This window comes from Schistocerca nitens, chromosome 2 (assembly GCF_023898315.1).
Source record: "Schistocerca nitens isolate TAMUIC-IGC-003100 chromosome 2, iqSchNite1.1, whole genome shotgun sequence".
Taxonomy (NCBI): Eukaryota; Metazoa; Arthropoda; class Insecta; order Orthoptera; family Acrididae; genus Schistocerca; species Schistocerca nitens.
In genome coordinates, this window is record NC_064615.1 from 1,102,633,162 (window position 1) to 1,102,652,109 (window position 18,948).

An 18,948-nucleotide genomic window follows, 5' to 3' on the forward strand; every position below is an offset into this window, starting at 1 on the left:
CAATGGTGGCTGGGAGAGGTGGCCGAAACACCATATCCTTAACATACCCCCATAAGAAAAAATCGCAGGGGGTAAGATCAGGGCTTCTTGGAGGCCAGTGATGAAGTGCTCTGTCACGGGCTGCCTGGTGGCCGATCCATCGCCTCGGGTAGTTGACGTTCAGGTTTCATAACTAACCTTTTTCGTAGGACTCTCCATACAGTTGATTGTGGAATTTGCAGCTCTCTGCTAGCTCTGCGAGTCGATTTTCCTGGGCTGCGAACAAATGCTTGCTGGATGCGTGCTACATTTTCATCACTCGTTCTCGGCCGTCCAGAACTTTTCCCTTTGCACAAACACCCATTCTCTGTAAACTGTTTATGCCAACGTTTAAAACACCACCTATCAGGAGGTTTAACACCATACTTCATTCGAAATGCACGCTGAACAACTGTCGTCGATTCACTTCTGCCATACTCAATAACACAAAAAGCTTTCTGTTGAGCGGTCGCCATCTTAGCATCAACTGACGCTGACGCCTAGTCAACAGCGCCTCAAGCGAACAAATGTACAACTAAATAAAACTTTATAGCTCCCTTAATTCGCCGACAGATAGTGCTTAGCTCTGCCTTTTGCCGTTGCAGAGTTTTAAATTCCTAAAGTTGTGGTATTCTTTTTGAATCACCCTGTATATATTACTTAATAGCACCATTCTGCTAGTTATGTCTATGGTATGTGTTGATCATTTCTCAATGATTTTCATGTTAGTACATATTTGCTACTGGCTTTGTTACTATTAAAGTATAAATTGATGCTGCCAGAAAGGCAACATTTTTAGTGTTATAAGAAGAAGACCATTATAGCCACTGAAAAGCATATGCTTTGTATCATCATGGAGGTCTCATTTGTTCATCAGCAATGCACTAGAAGTTAGTAAGAAGATACAGCATTGTGTAGGTTGATTCACTGTTGCCACAGAAATTAGACTGACTTATGAAGAAGCTACTGCTTCCACACAAAATGTGAAGAGTCTAATATTTTGGAGTTACAGCTACTGTAACCTGCTTTTGAAACAAGTTGACAGAATCTAAGTTTCAGAATGTAGCCTATGAAGTTAATTAATTAAATTATTAATTAACTAAAGGAATTCCTACATCAGAAATGAGACAGAAGTAGCTTTTCACAAATTACATACATAAAATGACCTTAAGGTTGAGGTTGGAAACACTATGAACATGAATGTACCCAAAAAGCTCAGGTTCTAATGAATTTAAACTCAGAATGGAGAAACATAAAATGTAAAAGGATCACAAACTAAGTATTGAGTACAAATCCGTTCCTTACCTGCACTATGAACTTGAAATGACTCCAAAAGCTGTTCAAAAGTTGAACTCTTTGGTGATGACAAGTACACAAATTGGTCTAGAACTAGGGCAGTGCTAACCAGGGCACTTTTCATCTACAGTAATGCATGTTAGCAAATTCTTCGTTACCTGTAACTAGTAGTAAAACAACTTTAGAAAACTACTGAGAGGGGGGAAAACAAAAGGCTCTGGGTTTTGAGTGTTGATGTGGATATTCCTCACAGGTTATTTGTGGTTACATTAGGTCGCTGTCTTAAATTAATGCCACCACAGCTTCAATATGTTTTTCTATTTCTTGGAATGAAAATTTTTGCAACAGGGTGATATGTAGAGCAGACCAGAGTCTAGATTGGAAAAGCCAACATATGCGATGTCATGAGGAAATGTTCAACAACTACTATGACGACAGCTACAGTTAACAGTTCAGTCAGCGATTTTGTCTGTACATCAATTGCCACAAGCCAGCCTCCAGAGCTGAATGGTCAGCATATCTCACTGCTAAGATCAGGCTATAAGATGAAATACAAGTTTTTAGATTTGAGAAGGAAGAAGAAGAAGAAGAAGAAGAAGAAGAAAAGTGTATATTACAGCAACCCTGTGAGAAACTCTTAAAATTGTACTGGAGGAAGATCTTAAGCACACCCACCATTGGTCACTTTTCCTGGATTCATCTGAAAAACTGAAGATGGCATATCAAGCTGCAGTTTAAATTTTAGCTTCTTCAAATTTAATTTTCTTGATGCAGTGATGAAAGTGTACATTGTTTATTTACCCGTACTCCTTTCTACATTTACTTTTGCTGAATAAGTGTTACAGGAAAAACTCAGAGATACAAATATTTTGTTCACAGGTGAAAACAATGCACTGAATGTCTATGAAATATGAGACAGTTCAAACCCCAGTACAGGCACACTCACGAAAAATCTTGTACAAAACTACTGATCCAGTCCCAAGAGTACATTGAATGTTTGTTTATGTGGAGTAGGCATCTTTTTTATCACACTCTGCACACAGAAAATAGGATATTGGGAAATTCTTGAAAACCTGTGATGTTTGCTGCTGACACTAGTATATTGATAAAGGGTCTAAAAATCCTCCACACAGGAGGCTAATGGAACAGTCTTAAAAATGGTTCACAGCAAACAGTTTAACCATTACTCTTACAAAGACTCGTACTATGCAATTCCAAAGAAATCAACATACAAGAAGCAGAGGTCAGTGGACATGCACTGGATGAGGTTCCATGTCTGAAGTTCCTAGGCATCCAAATGGATCTCAAACTGAGGCATCACCAGTGTCTGAATATATTATACAATCAGTTCTGCCAGCTGTGCAATTAGAAACCTCTCTCATTGTGTAGATCTCCAGATGGGACTGCTAGCATATCTTCACTCAATACTGTCCTACAGCAGTCTTCTGGGGCAATGCAACTAACATCAAAAAAGCATTTATTTTACTGATGTGCACAGTGGGGGTATTCTTAAAAGTTGATAAAAATTCTAAACTTGTGTGCCAATCCATGCACTTCTTGACAGTATTTGTTATTGGTAACAAGGATGAAATGTGAAACTCACAGCCATAATACTAGACAAAACAAATAATTTCAATACATTAATTTTACACTCTGTAACAGATTGTCATCAAACCCGGATATTCCAAAACAAAGTAAAAGAACAGCTCATTACTGATGTCAACAATTTACCACATTATACCTGGGCTAAGGAATATAAGTTCCACATAACTTCAATGTTTATATTAAAGATATCTCAACTTTGCCTGTATATGTGGTCTGTGTCAAGTTAAATAAATGCTTTGTTTGATGAACTGGATGTAAACAGCAGCAGGATAGTAGATGGCAAAGACAGCAGCTTTTTTTTTTAAGTAGCCGCCTTACCTCTTAATACACTGTTCATCATTGGACACATATATGAACAAATTCAGACCAAATGAAACATACGTCACAGTAAAGGGTGCCCCTCCAGTGGCAATGCAAGTGTGTATTCTCACAAGCAAACAATCGTAAAGGTACTCTTTGATAGGACTGTCTCAAGCATCTTGTGCCTTTTGTTGCAGTTCAGCAACAGTTCTTGTGGGCCCTGTGTAACATGCAAGTTCCTGTTTCATCATGTCCCCCGTGTGTTCAATTGACGAGAGATCTGTCATCTTGCTGGCCAGGGCAGTAGGTGGATGCCACAAAGATCACATTGTGCCATAGCATCAATGCATTGTTCTGCCAAGAAAGCATTTCACCTTCCTGTCAAAGAAGTGACAGTAGTATGGGGCTAAAAGCCTGTGCAATGTAGCAGGCACTGGTTACTTTATCCCGCAGAAACACCAAATGTGACCAGAAGTTGTAACTTATAGCCCTCCACACGTGAATGCTGGGTATTTGTGTGTCATGGGCAAACACACCTTGGGAAAAGCAGCTCACAAGGTCTAAATCATACATGTGTACGTCCATCACTACATACAGATAGAACTTATTGTCATCACTGATGACAACAAAGTGCCATTCCACTCCCCAGTCAACTGTTCCAAGCCATTAGAGAAGCTGTGCTTGGCAGTGTGGTGGTGTCAGTGGCACACTGGCCAGAGTCACACATGATGTTAATCCTGCAAAACCAATGGTCCCTGATGACAAAGCAGGTGCAACATGTGCCTGGATTTCACCCCCAGACAACATTCGGTTGGCCACTGCCCGTCGCACAATACATCAATCTTGATGTATGTCTGTGTTACGCGATCATCCAGAAACTGGTCCACACATATGGAAATATTCCACAGACCACTTTTAAAGCAGCAACACGCCACCGATACCCCGTGCCTAACACACAGCAGTCTGTCAATACATCTGTCCATCCAGCTTCCCGCAGGACCACAATGTGATCCCGATCAAATGACTGAAGTTGTTCAACAACGGTATGTACTCATCATAGGAGAATGGAGGCCTAGAATGAATGTTGCATACACTGTTCATCTCTAAATTCACTACAGTTACAGCTGTAGAGTCAGAGAACAGAGGATGCTCAGACAGGCCTCCAGAGTGCCATTTGATCGCTGATGACTGTGACAAATGAACCACTAACACTACAGTACCTCAGTATCCACATTCATATCTTGTTGTCACTGACTACCATACTATAGGGGGCTGCATTGTTTCCCTGGCATGTATACACATAGAAATAAAAATCAATTTACACAACTATCAGCTTGAGCAGATTAGCTCTAGCCATAATTTGTCATTAGCACACTTTATAGTGGTGGCTTTCAGTGGCTGCTTCAGTCTGTTAATGTGTAACTCTAGTCCTTCCACATCACTACAGGTTCTCCTTCACAACAGGATTTACAGAAACGATGTGTGAATGAATGAATGCCAATGGGTGATTCATTACCGCATACAAGCTGTGTGGAGTGAGTAGTACTCCAGCCAACCCAACCAACATGGGTGAATATCTTGCACCTCAGGGGTTCTCTACTATTGCAGCACAACACAACTGCTCACGATTTTGCAGGAGATGTTCAATTTGAGAACTAGTAGCAGGATGAACATTTCTTTTCTTCCTTCCTTGTCAAGAGTATTTTGAATGGTTTGAGGGCATTCTCCATCCATCCTGTACTAATCTTTCCACCTCCATATACTTGTTACCTAAATAAAACTGACAATGTTTTAAGTACTGTAGTTTACACAGACTGGCAATACTGCCTTTGGGAAACACACTGACCATTTTGTATTTTCTGCCTCACTTGAGTGACTTGATTCTGAAATATACACTGTTGGACATTAAAACTGCAACACCATCAAGGCACCATACGTGCAAAAATTGTCACTCTAGCACGAAACGTACTATGTGCTCATATATGCAAATGATTAGCATTTCATCGAACCACACAAAGAAAGCAGGAGCAATGCCATCTACATTACGTATGTGTGGAAAAGTTACACAGCAGATTTCTCATTCACAATTTGAGTGTCTGTCAGTAGTGAGACAACTGTTTCTCCCATAAGAAGGAAAACTGTCTACCAGCACATATCAGAATTCAACAGGTGCACGACTGTGGCCTATCAAGACTGAGGTTTATCTTTTCATGATATTGTGGCTTGCGTCAGCCACAGTGCCTGATTGTTTTGTGAATCCAAAAACAAAAGGTTCAGGAGGACCATATTCAGCACTGTGCAGTATCTCTGTGGCCACATGCAACTAGTCTCCGAGAGGAGACTGTTTACTAAGGTGTGTCTCAAGCCTAAAGTCAGGAAATGGTCTCGTCTGCAGCAAAATGAATATCTGCACGGACAGTCTGACGTCTAGAATGCCAGGGACTGTCAGCAGGATGACCACTGTTGTCTTCTATTAAGGTGGCAGCAGACAAAGGCCCCCAGAGAAAATGTGGGGCACAGAAGTGGTGGCAGTTGTATTTCAGACAATTACAGTTCTGTGCACAGCTTCACAATAGATGTATCAATATATGTAGAATTCAAGAAGAATGAATATGGACAGACTGCATTCAGCATCATCATAAGGGCCTGGCACATGCTGCTACTGGGTACACAACACTACAGCCTCTGGTATGTATTGCCAGTAACTCTCATAGTAGGGATTACATTTCTGATGTGCCGCACCACCTCCACGATGTTCTCGTTCCACAACATGATGCAACATTGCATGTGACTTGTCCTGTCCTGACCTACCCTGACATGAAGGGTGTTTGTATGTTGCCCTGGCCAGCACAGTTCCATATCTCTCACACATTGAAAACACCTGGTCATGGGTTGCCCAGAGACTGAGACATCACCACTGCCCAGACAGTAAGACACACAAACTCTGGCAGAGCGTCGACACAGTGTGGATTCGCCAGCCACTATGATGGATGAACTCTGGCACAGAATAGAAGTAGCATGGACTCATCAGTGACTATGACGGATGAACTTCAGGTTGACGCATCAATGACTCTCACCAGCCATTATGATAGATGAATTCTGGCGCATACTTGAAGCAGCATGGACTCATCAGTCACTATGATCTGGATCAGTGATGAGGACACTATCCACATTCCTCCAGATCATCAACACCTTCACCCGTTTTTATTTCACCTGGTCCTCCTCAACCCAACCAGCCAGCTTCCTCAATGTTGACTTCCACCTCAAAGATGGCTACATCAGTACCTCAGTGCATATCATACCAGGGTTGCCACAAGTTTCCCAGGTGAAATTCCCTGATATTTCCCTGATTTCCAAACAAGTTTTAGTATTTTTCCTTGACAAATTTTGAGATCTCCGGGTAAGTAAGGACATGAGTTCACAATCCGTCTTTGCAGTTATGTTACAAGAAACACTAGAGCAAATGAGGAAATATGTAAACCAAAACTTGCAAGCAGAGAGTGTTTCCTGATGTAAGCAAAACTCATGAGTACTAACATCAACATCTTTTGCAATGAGCTGTTATCAGATGAAGAAAGCAAGCCAAACAGTATGTGTGTTTCATTAAGACCACTAATGTTATTTTATTTCAATAAAACAAAACACATTTTCTGCCAAAATAAATATTTTCTTGAAGTCACAAGACAGATTTAACGTATCTTCATTGATTTTGAAAATAATCTCAGAAAAAAGCAGGCTTCTTGAAAGAAGTGTATAAGAGGGGGAAGACTTGTGTAAACCAATACTGTAGGTTACTGCCAATAAAATGTTGATTCTACTATGTTTGTTATTGTCAGTTATTACTCACTGTGTTATATCTATTATTTTATAAGTACTGTGTGATTTTTCTTTCAAGAAATGTATGAGTACATAGCGAACAAACCAACAGCGACTGACAATTTTCTTCTTCTTATTGTCCATACTTTCTAATATATAAACTACTTTCAAACTGCTAAAATGTACTAAAATAAATAAAATGCCTATAAAATGCCACACTGTAAAATGTACTTGTGGAGAGACAGTCACAATTCCTGAAATCCATTGCCCGTGGCCTCTGGTCTGCCAAGGAGCACCACAGTCCTGGGTCAATGGATAAACCATAAAAATCCACTGCATTATGCCACACACAAACAGACCCGGCCTGCAGGCAGATCGGTGAGATTAGAACCAACAGGCAGGGCTTGCACAAGAGCTTCTGATGGGCACCCCCAATCCATTAGAGATACCGCAGAAATGGCCTATGGTCATGGCCTGTCATGGAAATCCACTGGTGTGGCCAGCTATTCAGGAGTAACAGACAGCATGTTGATAAAATGAGACCATAATGATCAATCCATGCAACAGATAATTTGTTCAAATACTCTGAGAATCAATAATAATGAGGATAGATAGCAACACACTGTACAGATGATTGATAAGCCACAGAGAGGTACATATAAAAAAAAGTCCCATTCTCACAACTAAGTTTTTGGCCATAGCTTTTCTCAGAAAACGAGAGCATACACACAAACATTCAGACACAACTCATGCACACATGACTACCTTCTCTGGCCACAGTGTCTGCAGTCACTGTGAATCAGATCCAAACAAACCACGCCTCACGCCTCCCTGCCTCATGGTGGCAGCTGCTAGGCTGGTGGCAAGAAGTGGTGGCAAGAAGTGGTGGCAGCATTGACTGCAAGAAGAGGGGCAGTGGTAGGAAGGGGAGAAGCAGTAGTAATGAGGAAGTTGAGAAGCAACGCACATACTCAGTCAGAGATGCTGCACAACACCTCAGTAAGCAAACCATTTCATCTACTGGGACAAAAATGAGACTTCTCAGTGTTTTTCTCAAATTTCCCTGATATTTCTCTCACATTTTTGAAATTCCATGATTTCCAGAACCTGACCCTGCATACGTACCAACCACCAGCAATACCTCTACTTCGACAGCTGCCACCCATTCCACACCATGAAGTCCGTTCCATATAGCCTAGTCACTCATCGCCGTCGCATATGTAGTTTGTTTTGTTTTGTTTTAGGGTGCAAAAAACAACTGAGGTCATACGCGCCCAAGTCAAAACTATAGAACACAAGCACAGAGACGAGGGAAATGACCATATGTCAGTCCCAGCAGACAGAATAGGAGACAGCTAAACAAGGCACGTGGAAAAAAAGGGCTAAAAAAACGACACCATACAAAAATGGAGATCCAAAACTAAAAATTAAATGGCCTTCGCCATATTGTTTCGGCAGATAAAAAGTAAAATGTGGGTGACAGCCCGCATGTAATTTGCTAAAACAGCTAATAAAGCAGACGGCAAACCCAAGTTGGAACGTAAACTGGTAAAAAAGGGCAGTCCAGCAGGTAGTGGTGGACAGTTAAAAATTGGGCGCAATGCGTACAAACTGGTGGGGCAGCGCCACTGAGCAAATGACGATGGCTAAAGAGGTTGTGCCCAATACACAGCCGAGTTTAAAAAATCTCCTTCCAGCAGGAGGACCAAGAGGTGGTCATCCAAGGTGCCGAGGAGGCTTAATAAGCCACAGCTTATTCCCGTGAAGGGAGGACCAATGACGATGCCAACGGGACACCACCTCCTGACAGACAGTAATGCAGACCTCATAGAAGGGAGTAGAGGTACTCGTGGGCTGAGGCACAAGGACTGCAGCCTTGGCAGCAGCGTCAGAAACCTCGTTTCCTCGCAGACCGACAGGAGGAGGGACCCACAAGGAACATGACATTGGCTCCACCAAAAGTGAACAAGTGACAGTTTTCCAGGAACCGATGCAATAAGGGATGAGCAGTGTACAGCACACAGAGGCTTTGGAGGGTGCAGATTGAGTCTGAGCAGAGGACACAATTGAAAAGGCTGTGTCACCGAAGAGCTCAGCTGTAAATACTGAGGAGTGTGCCAGAAGCCGATATCGAAAGACTTGGGTGCCAATTACGAAGGCACACCCGACCCCACAGTAAGTCCCAGAGCCATCAGTGTATACAAAGGTACTAGTACTAAGTTCCACGTGAAACTGAAGGCGATAGACTGGTGCTCGAGTAGTGTCCTTAGGAATCAAATGAAGCCCACGGTTAACGTGGATCACTTCACGAAGCCACGATGGTGAAGGCTTCACACCCATGGGGAAAGTTGCAGGTAGCCTGAAGTTAAGTCGCCGTAGCAAGTGGTGAAAGCGGACTCCAGGAGGTAACAGAGAAAAGGGACAAGCCCCATACTCACGCTCTAAGGAATCATCAAAGAAGGAGGCATAGGAAGGGTGGCCATGGATGGCAGACAAATGGCATGCATACCTGCTGAGGAGAAAGTCATGGCAGTAGGACAGGGATAGTTCAGCAGCTTCAGCATACAGACACTCAACCAGGCTGGTGTAAAAGGCACTCATGGCCAAACGGATGCCATGATGACGGATAGTGTTGAGATGGCGTAGAAGGGATAGGCGTGCAGATGCATAAGCAAAGCATCCATAGTCGAGTTTAGAACGGAAAAGGGACCGTTACAAATGGAGGACAGTGATTCGATCGGCACCCCAAGAAGTACCATTGATGACACTTAGGACAATGGTGGTCTACGTACAGCGGGATGCCACGTAAGAGACATGGGAGGACCAAGAGAGTTTCCTATCGAGCATGAACCCCAGGAATTTCGTAGTATCAATGAACAGAAGGGCAACAGGCCCAAGATGTAGAGAGGTGGGAGAAACCATTTGTGCCACCAAAAATTCATACTGACGGTTTTGTCAGTGGAAAAGCGAAAGCCATTGGTGATGCTCCAGGAGTGAAGACGATCAAGACAGTGCTGAAAATGCTGCTCAGTAAGACAGGTCCGTGGAGAACTGCAATAGATGGCAAAATCATTGACAAAAAGGGAGCTGGAGATACCCGGCGGGAGACAGGCCATTATAGGGTTAATGGGGATACCAAAGAGGATGACGCTCAGGACAGAAGCCTGAGGCACATCATTTTCCTGAATAAAGGTGTCTGACAATGCAGAACCCACATGCACCTTTAAAACTCGGTATTGTAAGAATGCCCAAAGAAAACAGGCCAGGCGCCCACGAAGGCCCCACATGTAAAGAGTACGGAGGATACCAGTTCTCCAGCAGGTGTCGTACGCATTCTCCAAATCGATAAACATGGTCAGAGTCTAAGATTTCCACAGAAAACCATTCATGACATGGGTGGACAAAGTAATGAGATGGTCTACTGCAGAATGCCGCACTCGAAATCCACACTGTGTATTCGTGAGTAAATGGTGAGATTTGAGCCACCACACCCGCCGGGCATGAATCATACATTCCATCACCTTGCAAACATAGCTGGTAAGAGAGATGGTGTGGTAGCTAGAAGGAAGGATTTTGTCCTTACAGGGCTTAGGTATGGGTATGATGGTGGCTTCACACCAGCGTCCAGGAAATGTGCCCTCAGCCCAGATGCGGTTGTATGTGTTAAGCAGAAAGAGCTTGCCAACAAGAGAGAGGTGCTGCAACATTTGAATGTGGATGGCATCTGGCCCTGGAGCGGAGGACCGGGATGAACTGAGAGCATGATCTAGCTCCCTCATAGTGAAGGCGGCACTGTAGCACTCAAGATTTGGAGAAGAGAAAGGTATCGCCCAAGCCTCCTCTACTCGTTTCTGATGGATGAAGGCAAAGTGATAGTGGGAAGAGCTCGAACTTCCGCAAAATGGCAGCCCAAGGTGTTGGACATAGCAACAGGATCCACAATGACATCGGCACCTACTGTCAGGCCGGAAATGGGAGAATGGATCTTGGTTCCAGAGTGCCGTTGGAGGTTGGCCCACATGACAGAGGAAGGGATGGAACTGTTTTAAGAACGCGTGAATGAAATTCAACTAGCTCTTTTGCTATCCCGAAGACATCGACAAGACTTTGCACACATCTGTTTATAATGAATACAGTTTTCCAGTGTAGGGTGGCAGTTAAAAATGTGGAGAGCATGTCTCTGTACATTAATTGCATCGCAACATGCCTCAGTCCACCAAGGGACTGAAGCACCATGTGGTAAAGAGGAAGTGTGAGGAATGGAACATCCTTCAGCAGTAAGAATTACGCTGGTGAGATAGTCCACCTGGTCATCACAACTGAGGAAATCTTATTCTGTGAAGGTCACCGGTAAGGAGTAAAGCTGCCAGTCAGCCTTGGTAAGCTGCCATTTGGCATGCATCTGGATGGGGTAGGAGTCAGCAGACGGAGAGCATAAGGAAAATGGTCGCTCTAGTAGGTGTCAGAAAGAACGGACCACTCAAGATGATGGGCAAGCTGGGCAGTGCAGAAGGATAGGTCCAAATGGAAGTAGGTGAGCGAGGTGTCAGAAAGGAAAGTGGGTGCATCAGTGTTAAAGCAGAAGAGGTTGAGTTGGTTAAGAATGACAGCCATGAGTGTACCTCTTTGGCAGGTTCTGGGAGAACCCCAAAGGGAGTGATGTGCATTAAAGTCACCAGGTAGCAAAAACGGTGGAGGTAGCTGCCCAATAAGCTGCAGGAAGTCTGTCCTGGTGACATCGAAGGACGGAGGGCCACAAATCGTACAGAGGGAGAAAGTCAGGTGGGGAAGGAAATGGTACGGCAACAGCTTGAAGACGGGTAGATTGGTTGACTATGAAGCTCATCCCGTATAAGCAGCATGACGTCCCCTGAGATGGGATGCCGACCTCAGAGGGAAGGTCGAAACTAATTGGTAAGTAATGTGGAAGCTCAAAGCGGTCTTGAGGGTGCAACTTCATTTCCTGAAGGCAGATTACAAGGGGATGCTGCGATGCTAGAAGCAGCCGTAAATCCTCTTTGTGGGACCGAAGACCACGAACATTCCATTGGAGGACAGTCATGAGGAGGAAGAGATGTAGGGGTGTCAACTCTGTGGCCGCCGAGGGACAGCTGGTGGAGTCACTATTACAGGGCACAGAAGCAGGAGGATCCTGCTCCATGGGGTTCACAGAAGCATCGGCATGCTTGTGGGGTCGGTTGGTGGAGTCCAATGCTGAAAAACGGTTAGTGGTGCGCACCAGCAAGACAGAGGCCAGCCAGGCTAAGTTACCACGTGGCGACACCGTAGAGCAGGATCTTAGAGCTGGTGAAGGAGAAGATCGGCTGTCTTTAGCAGACTTCTTCGAGCCCTTTTGGTTAGAGGAAGACTTGGTGTGTTGTTTGGCTGGAGGGACAGAGGCTGTCTTCTCGGGAGTACTCCTGTCCTTTCCTGCCTGCCAGTTGTGTAGTGGGTAGCTTCACCCTTTAGGCGAGAGTTTGACAATTTGTTGCACAGTGAGATGGGGAACAGCAATGCTACCTTGACACTGGGCGACTTCACAACCTCAGAGCCAAATTTGAGGTCGCATGTCTGCGTAGCCATGTCCTTCATGGAGTAAGGAGTAACAAGAACTGAACTCATCAGGTTACTCTCCATTCAGAGGCTGTTGCACACTGTGACCATTATTTTGATTTGTAAATAATAGATTTCATCTATTAGTCGTCCTTTGGAATTTTTATTGTCAGGTGTACAAAGCCAGACCAACAGGCATTACATGCATTGACCAAAATATGGATAGTGCATTGAAAATGGCTAGTTGCTATCTGAAATCTAGACCTGCCAATAAAAATTCCAAAGGATGACTGACAGCTGAAATCTATTATTTACAAAAGAACTGAACTATAAGTGCCAGACAGGAGAACACAGGGTTTGCAACTAGACAGTAACTTGCGAGCTACTGGGTAAGGCACTTATTCCTTTACCCAAATCTCTTGAGCAGCCCACTCATCTAGATACACAGGACAATCCCGGGAGAGGGCGGCGTGGCCGCCACTGCAGTTAATACAGCACGGAGAAGGAGGCGGACATTCAGAGTACTATGGGCCATGACACGAACAGGGTATCCGTTGAGAAGTGAGGCAGCACGTAGTAGTTGTGCTTGAGAATGTGAAGCCGTCTCCAAAAGCAAAGTGCCATTCCGCAAACGAGAGCAGGATTTCACAGGGCCAGCAATGGCATCAATGCCGTTCTGAACAATAAATGGATTGACCAAAGCGAAGGACTGACCGTCTTCAGTACGTGATACCACAAGGAACCGCAGTGCAGTGGGAAGGGTCTTTGCATCAGTAGCCCCATTACGTTTGCATTTCCTTGCCGTTGATGGAGGGGATGAGTGACTCATTGTGAGGAAATCCCCCACGATTGCCAGTGTCTCCGATGGCACGCTCCTTCCAACTGGGGGCCCCATTCACAAGGGGGTGCACCCACCTTAGGTGATTGCTCACGCCTCCCGAACACCTTACGGAGGGAGCAATGGGCAATCTGGGAAGGTTACATCTCACGCAATCGTCCCTCCCTGGGCCTGACTTTCACCAGGGTGTACATGCGAACTCTACCTGTCGACCCGGGGCTGGGAATTATGCGTTATCCAGTCACCTTTTATGCATCATACACGTGGTCCGGCCTTCAGGAGCACACAGAGAAGAAAAAGAAAAAAAAAAGAGTATCCTCAAACACCAAAGCGGAGGAACGAGAGGAGAAGGGAAACAAAAAAAGGAAAAGGGTGCCAAAAAGAAAGTGGAGACTGTTCACAGGTCAGTGACACAACGCGGGGCATTCCCAGTAATACCCCAGACATGTTCCACAAGGGAGGGGAAAAAAGAATAGCAAGAGGATAGACATGCAGCATGGAAGGGAAAAGTGCTGCAAAGCCTGGGGCCCCGTGGTAGCCAAGCAAAAACCCACCAAAGAGTGGCAAGCCCCCTGGGAGGGGAGGGGGGCATCTGTAGTGATGAGCAGTCCCTTCCATATACACTCCTGGAAATGGAAAAAAGAACACATTGACACCGGTGTGTCAGACCCACCATACTTGCTCCGGACACTGCGAGAGGGCTGTACAAGCAATGATCACACGCACGGCACAGCGGACACACCAGGACCCGCGGTGTTGGCCGTCGAATGGCGCTAGCTGCGCAGCATTTGTGCACCGCCGCCGTCAGTGTCAGCCAGTTTGCCGTGGCATACGGAGCTCCATCGCAGTCTTTAACACTGGTAGCATGCCGCGACAGCGTGGACGTGAACCGTATGTGCAGTTGACGGACTTTGAGCGAGGGCGTATAGTGGGCATGCGGGAGGCCGGGTGGACGTACCGCCGAATTGCTCAACACGTGGGGCGTGAGGTCTCCACAGTACATCGATGTTGTCGCCAGTGGTCGGCGGAAGGTGCACGTGCCCGTCGACCTGGGACCGGACCGCAGCGACGCACGGATGCACGCCAAGACCGTAGGATCCTACGCAGTGCCGTAGGGGACCGCACCGCCACTTCCCAGCAAATTAGGGACACTGTTGCTCCTGGGGTATCGGCGAGGACCATTCGCAACCGTCTCCATGAAGCTGGGCTACGGTCCCGCACACCGTTAGGCCGTCTTCCGCTCACGCCCCAACGTCGTGCAGCCCGCCTCCAGTGGTGTCGCGACAGGCGTGAATGGAGGGACGAATGGAGATGTGTCGTCTTCAGCGATGAGAGTCGCTTCTGCCTTGGTGCCAATGATGGTCGTATGCGTGTTTGGCGCCGTGCAGGTGAGCGCCACAATCAGGACTGCATACGACCGAGGCACACAGGGCCAACACCCGGCATCATGGTGTCGGGAGCGATCTCCTACACTGGCCGTACACCACTGGTGATCGTCGAGGGGACACTGAATAGTGCACGGTACATCCAAACCGTCATCGAACCCATCGTTCTACCATTCCTAGACCGGCAAGGGAACTTGCTGTTCCAACAGGACAATGCACGTCCGCATGTATCCCGTGCCACCCAACGTGCTCTAGAAGGTGTAAGTCAACTACCCTGGCCAGCAAGATCTCCGGATCTGTCCCCCATTGAGCATGTTTGGGACTGGATGAAGCGTCGTCTCACGCGGTCTGCACGTCCGGCACGAACGCTGGTCCAACTGAGGCGCCAGGTGGAAATGGCATGGCAAGCCGTTCCACAGGACTACATCCAGCATCTCTACGATCGTCTCCATGGGAGAATAGCAGCCTGCTTTGCTGCGAAAGGTGGATATACACTGTACTAGTGCCGACATTGTGCATGCTCTGTTGCCTGTGTCTATGTGCCTGTGGTTCTGTCAGTGTGATCATGTGATGTATCTGACCCCAGGAATGTGTCAATAAAGTTTCCCCTTCCTGGGACAATGAATTCACGGTGTTCTTATTTCAATTTCCAGGAGTGTATACCAAAGGTCTCACTGACGCTGTCACAGACCATAATTACCCTTCTAAACTTTTACAGTAACAGATATCCCGTGCATTATCCCTTCAGTTACTCACCACCTCCTGCAGTCCCGCGGTCCGGCCACAAAAGAGCAGTCCAAGAAAGGGTCACCTGTGAAACTAGTCATGTGATCTACATGCTAAGCTGCAAGCACTGTGCTGTGTTCTACATGGTCATGACAACCAACAAGCTGTCTGTCCACATGAATGGCCACTGACAAACTGTGGCCAAGAAGCAGTTGGATCACCCAGCTGAGCTCACTCCCAAAGACAGTATTCATCATTTTAATGACTGTTTCACAGCCCGTGCCATCCGGATCCTTCCTACCGACACCAGCTTCCCTGAATTGTGCAGTTGGGAACTCTCCCTGCAATATCTCCTTTGTTTCCATAATCTTCCTGGCCTCAACCTTCATTAGTCATTGCCCTACCTCCACATATCTCCTTCCTTGTTCCCACTCCAGCACTACAAGCCCTCTATTCCATCAACACACCCACAGACTTTTACTTCCCCCCCCCCCCCCCCCCATCCGCTGTCTAACCTTGTGACTGCACCTAGATGTATAACTCTCTTTCCACTTTGTTCCTGCATACTCCCATAAGCAGCACTTTACCATCCCCCACCCCTATCCAGCTATCCCTTCCTCTCCCCAACCCAGCCTCCTCCTCACCTCCACTATCCAGATTTCTCCGCCCATCATGCACTTCTGCTTGCCATCTGGTCTCAGCAGCCAGAGACTTTGTCACATGTGTGAGTGTTACATTTGCGTGTGTGCATGTGTGTGTGTGTGTGTGTGTGTGTGTGTGTGTGTGTGTGTGTGTATTGTCTAATTCATATGAAGAGCTTATTTGTTTGACAGCCTTTTTGTTGTGCCCACGCGCAATTCAGAAATGGGTATTTCCTCTTTGTTACACGTTAAGCAGACAATCTGTTGACTATGTGGCCCCGTGATCAACAGCAGGTGTGGTGTGTGGCAGTGCAGGTCACTAAAAGAAGTCAGCTGACGGACAGTGCTTGGGAGAGACCCACAATTCCACTGTCAAGATCTCAACAAATATTGTCAAAATGAAAAGAATTAATGTTATATATAAAACATGCTCACTTCTTTATCAGTTCTTGAAGGGTTCACATTAAATCTGTGAGAAGCTGCCGTGAAATTCTTGCATGTGCCTGTGAAGCTGCTTATGTACATCAATACTGTATAGCAACTTAAGCAGTGGATGAAAATTATTCTAGATGTGGATTTTTTTCATTAAATTCTTGAATGACACTTCAAAAGTTAAAATTTACTAATCTGCGGTGATTTGTGCTAAACACACAAGAAACTAATTACGCTGCTATTCATGCAAGAAATAATTACACAAAACAGTTGTATCAGGATTATTAGAAATTGTCATTGTTACAAAGGTCATCATGTCGCAGCCACTGGAGTGAAGCTACAAGATTGGTGGAAGACATCGTAAGGTTGATACCAAAAAAGGGCCATGTGCAGCACTAAAGTGGTTAGGAGAACAATCAGAGCAGTAACACTCGTCAAGATCAGAAAGAAAATGGTCAATTAGAAGCTTTCCAACATATGGTGTGATACTTCCCCACGAAGTATGCCACACATTGATTTCCAAGTAGGAGAAAAAAGCTGGGCCTGGCAAGGGAGGGGATAATGTTGGATTAAGGTGTTCATCTCAAGGTGAATAAACATTACAAATGGTGATCGCTGGGTCGTTTGCACTTGCACCACTATTTCTTCCAATGTGGTACAGAGGGGAATCACTGACACCTGTGCGAACCAATATACAGACCCCTCTACATGGCTGCTAGGGGCCAGTACAGTTCTAACAGAATGCATGGTGGGCTTATGGCATTGCAGAATGGTCATCAGTAAAGTGTTTTTCTTGGAAAACAACACAAACAACAGAAGAGGAGGAAATTCGTTGCTGTAGTTCAGGCACGTGACAGTAATATCCATTACAGTTCCACTGGATCATCATACTGAAAGTATCTTGGTTGGGTGTGAAGGGACCAGAAGGACAGGTCACGTCCCAGGACCACTGTCAATGAACATCTGTTCAGAATCCTACAGTATTGGGGGATCTCATGCCTCCGAGGTCACTGTAGTAGCTATCTCCTGAGATATCTATTTCTCTTCTGTCACAACTTCACAACTTCTGGTAGTCACGATTTTTGTGAGCACTATTGACTGTGGGTGTAGGAATGGAGGAAGAGCGGACAGCCCTGGGACCTACAATCTGTGGCTCCTTCTGCCACTGGCTACTGCAGTTTTCTGGGGATCTTGAGAGGGAGCTCTATCACCAGAGGAGGAAGCTGCACCTCCCGCTGAATCTGGGAAGGGGTTCCCAAAGATGGTGCCACAGGAATTGCAAGAAAAGAGGGTGGTGGTAGATTTGGTTTCAAAAAAGTTGAGGTAGGTACGGTGATAGCTGCAACTTTAGCATAATTTGTCATCATGTCAATGGGATGATGTGTTCATATTTTTTTACTTGCCTCTCAATTTATGACAGGCGGTCACCTGAGTTATAGTGTTATATATATATAAAAACAAAGATGATGTGACTTACCAAATGAAAGTGCTGGCAGGTCAACAGACACACAAACAAACACAAACATACACACAAAATTCTAGCTTTCGCAACCAACGGTTGCCTCGTCAGGAAAGAGGGAAGGAGAGGCTAAGACGAAAGGATTTGGGTTTTAAGGGAGAGGGTAAGGAGTCATTCCAATCCCGGGAGCGGAAAGACTTACCTTAGGGGGAAAAAAGGACGGGTATACACTCGCACACACACACATGTCCATCTCCCCCCCCCCCCCCCCCCCTGCTCAATGTAGGAGCAACACAATTCTTTTAACTATTGAGCTTTTCTTGAAATTTGTAAATTTGTATTATTGCATAAGACCCTAGGCAGTAAGACAGCTGCATGAATAGAAAAAGGCAACTTCATAAACATATGTACTCAAAAGTGAGTTATCAGTGACAACAGAAGCCACTTTATTGTAAGAAAAAGGCTGGAATTTTCTGAAGACATGGTGTAATGTCAGTGTTTATTTCATGCTACAGACCTGCCTCAGACCCTGCAGTGTGTGTTGTGAACTGCCCGCACAGCTGACCTCCATAAGCACCAGCTATCGCAGGGAGGTGACATGCCAAGACACAGTGGAATGGCTGCAGCAATACGCAGAGCATGTGCACTAGCCCGAGCTACCTCAACTGTAAGCAGATATTAGAATCTGCTGTTATACTCATCTGTCACTGCATGTGCCAGTGGTTTGAAGTGTTGTGTGGCAAAGAGAACTGTCAGTCTGAGGGCATTAGTACAGTGTTCTCTTCCAGCAACCTTGTCTGAATTTACCATGTAAACTGACTACACTTACCATATTTCTTTCTATTTGACAACATGTACACAAATATATACTTATACCTA

At 45.5% G+C, this 18,948-nt stretch overlaps 1 protein-coding gene across 8 annotated transcripts in view; it reads right to left on the bottom strand.

Moving 5' to 3' along the window:
* The window catches only part of LOC126237496 (zinc finger protein 235-like), a 200,645-nt gene that overhangs the window by 166,900 nt on the left and 14,797 nt on the right, over nucleotides 1-18,948 (bottom strand). For 2 of the 8 annotated variants that reach the window (XM_049947653.1, XM_049947654.1), the window contains exon 2: nucleotides 1,324-1,478. The exons of the other annotated variants lie outside the window; for them this stretch is intronic. The gene's annotated coding sequence lies outside the window, so the exon portion shown is untranslated. The remainder of the gene's footprint in view (nucleotides 1-1,323; nucleotides 1,479-18,948) is intronic. 8 annotated transcript variants of the gene reach the window in all.